The sequence below is a fragment of the Betta splendens genome, chromosome 1 (genome assembly GCF_900634795.4).
Source record: "Betta splendens chromosome 1, fBetSpl5.4, whole genome shotgun sequence".
In the NCBI taxonomy this organism is placed as follows: Eukaryota; Metazoa; Chordata; class Actinopteri; order Anabantiformes; family Osphronemidae; genus Betta; species Betta splendens.
The window spans coordinates 7443824-7449095 of NC_040881.3; positions in this window are offsets into that span (position 1 = coordinate 7443824).

Genomic DNA, 5272 nt, shown 5'->3' on the forward strand with positions numbered 1-5272 from the left:
CAGATAAATGGAGAGATGCTGATCCTTCCATCACCACCAGCTTCTCCTTCCTCCTACTCATCCGCTCTGCGTGCCTGTGTCTGTTCTGGCACCACTGACAGTAGCGTCTTGTGAAGGAGTAAGAGACTGATATGATGAGAGGTAGATGTGCTGCTTCCTGCCTCTGGACGAGAAAAAGGATAATTTATGGACTCATCACTGCGCGGGTTGTGAAAACTGCTTTTTTTTTTTTCGAACAGAAAAACCCTAAAAGAAATTATCATTATGAACGAATAGAGAAGTGTGATTGAAGTTGAACAATCACTTAAACAGTCGCGGAGCTGCTACAATCAAGGGCTTTAATTTATGTAGCCGATTCTCTTCATTTGTGATCTCCTGTAGTACCTGTTCTGTAGAAAGTCCTTTTTAATGGGGCCGCGTTTCTGCTCACGCAGCCCCGGCCTGCTGCAGGTCTCCCCGTGTTTAACACCTCTGAAATATCTCCTCCCTCCTTCCACCAGGAGTTAAAAGGGTGACGGGTTTAGCGGTTGCCTCCGTCATTAAATCCCGTACCCCCTCATGAAGTCGGCAGACCTCCGCGGTGCCGGTCCCGCACCGTAATGGCCGCTCGCGGTCCAAATGGACTGAAGGGCTTTCATGTGTCCTGAGCAGTGTACTCCTCTCATTACGGCCCATAGTGGCCCCACATCAAACAGCCTCATTATTTTGAATGGGGGGGGGGGGGGGGGGGGGGGGGGGGGGCAGTGTGCCACGAGTTGGAGCTGCAAAGTGACTACCGAGTTTAAATAAATCTGCGTTATGTGGTTATGCTATGCTAAGATAAAGGTGCTGCACGTCTCCGGTCCGGTGACGCGGAGGCTTCTGGGCAGAATTATGGGAAACCGGGAGCTTTAATGTTTGAGCACGATGCCGTGCTTTGGCTCCTTTAGCAACAAAATGGGAACACGTGCTTTGTGCACGCGGCGCTATCATAATGCTAAATCCAAAACATGCATAAGCATATTATGCTTATGTTGAATAAGACGCGGCAGCAGCACCTCTGAATAGCCTGGATCATAAATGGCTTTTCACAATCTGATCATTAAAGTGCAGCAGAAATGTTTTGATATCACACAGACCATCATATTAGCTCTCAGCTGAATTATGCCTATTTATAGTTGTAAAGCATTTTACACCATTTACATAAAAAGCCTCTATTACCAGCCTAATTTAATATTAGCTGACAACAATTTGACAAGGCGAGATCAAAGGTTAAGCTAACACACAATGGCTGTTAACTCTATTAACATGGAAATGAATGCAACAACTCAATAGCCTGTTGTCATACCTACAGTGAACAGCCTAAATAAGTTGCAGTGAAAATTCACAAGGGCCGTACTTGATAAGACATACTCGTGTTACTATGGCAACATCCGTGGCTCAAGCTAAGAATGCAGAGATCTGGATAATCGTTGTCATTGTGATACATGCGGTTTTTGCCATAGACCTGTGTATCACTGCACCGGGACTTCAATGCATTTGCAGTCAGCAGGATGGGCTTCCATTCAAAAATCCCCTTTACATGATCAGACTGTCAGCAGCTGCAGATTTATATCATATCGGCACAAACATGTGCAGGGAAGTTACCAGTGCTACACAAAAGATGAATGATACGATGGGCGCGCTGCAGTTAAATAGTTTTACATCAGAGTTGTTTTAGTTTTATGAAGACAAAGAGAGAGGGTTTCACTGTATCGCCATAAAATGCAAGCACTGGAGCTGCATCTACATCTAAAAACGGTATAAATTTGCCTCTTCTAGATAATTCAACGGCTCAAAACACGTCTTTTCACTCGCGGCTTTTCAGTAAAAACGAACGCTGCCATTGTCTGCTGCACTCAGAAACCATTTAATTGCCCTTGGACAAAACAAAACCATTGAAGACAAATCAAAACACAAATTTGTATCAGGGGAGAAAAGAGATTCTAATCCGCGGCGACTGCTTTTGAAACTACAACTCCGGCGCTGGGTAAAATTGTTAAGTGCCGACTGTAAGTAATAGCAGCACTGTTTGCCGAAATTACTTGAATAATTCTTGAAGTGATTGTCAAGTGATGTTTTACATTTGCGCCCCAGAGTGTCTGTGCACACATAATCTTTCATAGCCGGACTGCTTGATAATAAACTGTACACTTACAGTTGAGTTGCACTGTTGTGAAGTGAATGTGATAATGATTTTCAAGCTGTTAGCCTGCAGTTTCATCACATTTTATCCCTTTAATGACTATAATTGGCACTTGAGGTGATATATTGATATCGTCTGAGCTCCCACAGTCTTGTGTGTGGCTCTATTGTGTTACCCCAAGTGTTAACAGATGGCATAAGCCCATTTGACTTTCTGATGCAACGAGAATTCCTTGAGCTTCTGAAGGAGCCGAGCTGCCAGTCATTTTGACTCTGTGTGGTCTCTGAACGGCGAGATCTGTGAAATGCAGCTCAGTGCCACATCCGTCGTACATATTCAGTATTGAGCCTCATGTTGCATTGAGGTAAGGAACGAGGAACGAGCAGATACCAATCAAGACGCAAACAGTTAGTAGCATTTAATCCTGTCCTGGTGACAAAAGTTATACTGTAAAGCCCAGTGAATGCTGGCACATTACTGGCGCCCCCTGCTGTTAAAAGCTGAAACTGCCTTCAGGAGCTTTGGAAACGTTACATTTCATACACAGTCTCGGCAGACTGACGTTTGTTTATTCTAACAATAACCTATTACAATTATTAGATTTTAAATGTTTTATAGATTTGTTTGATTTTGGTTTGATTGACTGTGACCTTTAAATATTTCCCTTATGAATTCAAAGCATGTCTTTCTCTTACGGATGAATCGAACGTGGCAGCGTCACGGCTGCCTCTCGTGTTTGTCTCCGTCATTAAATTCCCATTCGATCCTGACCTTACTTTGAACGTAGCAGTTAAATCGCTTGAAACGAGGTGGAACATTGTGAAGCGATAATCCTAAAAGACTTCGCCTCGGTGCCAGTCTCCTCTGTTTTGAATCACCTTTTCCCTCTCTTACAGCCAAAATATAATAAACTCCAGGCAAAACGTTTTCATTGTACAAAAATGTCAGACATGTGTTGTGGTTGCTAAGCAAACAGCGACTAATAATATCTACATGGAAGAGGTTTGCATTAGTGCAGCAAGCCAAAGCACAGCATGTCTCAGTCTCTACCAGTCTAAAGACAATGAAGGTTCACCACACTGTAATTACCCAACAATGAGTTTGTCACTCACTTCTCATAAATATGAATAAGGAGGGTTGGATAAAGGTGTTCGGTCTAAATTTGCCACGGTTTTTTTACGTGCGAACGAGAAAACGGCCCGGCATCATATTGATCCTATCAAAATCTCCTGAGGGAGAGGGTTTTTAAGCCTTTGTGTGTCAGTCTTCCCCTGTCAGGGCTGGATGAGAGCGGCGTGTAGAGGGCGTTGAGGGGTAGAGACTGACGTAACAGCTTTGGCTCGTTACTTTCCTAATGATGAGGAGGGGTTATATGGTGGAAAAGCGGCGGACGGGAGAACGCGGCCAAGTCTCAAGGATGAAGCGGAAGGATGCATCTGCAGCTGCTTTATTCACTCCCTCATTCAAATGTTAATGCGACGTGAAAACCGGCGCGTGCGCTTTCTGGCGTGTGACGGCTCCCGATCTGTGTCACCTTCAGCTCCAAAAGCTTTGAGCTGTGGTAGTAGTGCGTTTTGTGGTGGAACTTTATGTGCAAGGCCAGAATAATATATGTGGAGGTAGATGTACGCACCAGGGAGCAGTAGAAGTACCCCAAGTACCCAGTCTAGTACACAGAACTGCAGGAACAGCTGTTACGTAGGATATTTAAGAATTGCATTTGCATTAAGTAACTATAGCTTTAAAAGTACAGATATTAGAAATAACACAATACTACAGCTGATTAAACGTCCGTAGCACCTTTTGCTGGAGCTGTTCTGACCACACTGAACCCTCTGTTTGTCTGATGTCCCACGAGTTCCAGGGAGAAAATGAAAAAGGGAAACGCTGACGCTTGGAGCGAACGACCTGACAGCTGAGGTGTGATGAATTATGGCCCGTTTGACACCTTAATGCTCTGCGTACTTTGCTCAGAATAAAGTTGAGTGGACTACATGAATAAATTAAAAAATCTCCGGAGACAAAAAAAAAGGAGTTTGGCACTTTAATTGTAATCAAGCCTGGGTTCGCGCGTTGTACAGGACTGCGAAGTACAGGCCAGAAATGTGACTTAATTGAGTGCGTTTCCGTCCGTCAGCCTGTCTGCGCACAAAAAGCCCGAAGGCCTGCTCCTATAGGTGACAGCCTGTGTTTATGTTGTATTTGTGTCACTTTAGGCTGAAGTCACTTTAGGCCTGGCTGTAGAAATGATGCAGTGACAGTTTTACTTCACTTCCCCGCTCCTGTTTCTTCTGCTGCAGGACTTTTGTTTCTCCCGCAGATAAATTGCAGCGGGTTCAAACTTAACTCGACGATTAATTATTCGTAAACGAGGTCTCTAAAAGGCAGCACTTACTTAACACGGTGTTACTCAGCGCGAGGACGTACTCAACATCACGCTGTTACAGTTTGTCTGTGGTAAACGCTCGTTGTGGACTAATGGACTAATATATAAGATTTCTGTGGCTTGTGAGGATTTTCCTGTGGAGGCTGAACATGGTGCACTGCCCGTCTCTCACCAGTAAGTGGTGCTTATGCTCCTAAAAGGGGCCTCTGGGCTTCCTGTCATGTTCCTTTTTTCAGCAGCCGAGCTTTGATGACGCTCTTTGATTAAACATTATTATAATTCACTCTACAAACGCACCCTCGGCTGGTTGGCTTTGACCACAGCATCATTTGAGTAACACTCGCAGGTCCAACTCAATCGGGGTTTTATGTATTTAAAGCAGTTAAGGCGAAGGACTGAATCGATGTTAGTCACAGAATCAGGACGCATCACAACGTCAAACGAAGCTGCCAGCTGATCTCTAGCTGTGGAGACTTGGTTCTATTTGCGCCGCAGAGCAGCGTGATGTTTCATTAGCAGTGAGAGCGTTGTGGCCTCCACTGTCGCACAAAGTCGCTGCGAGTGTCCTCACACTCACTGAAGTCAAGGACCTCAAACCAACATACGTAAGAACTAAGAAATAAAACGCACTTTCTCTATTTAGTGTTTTGCTGCTTTGGTCGGACCAGACTCACACAACACACTGGCCACTGCTCAACTAATCATACAGTGGAACACAAACC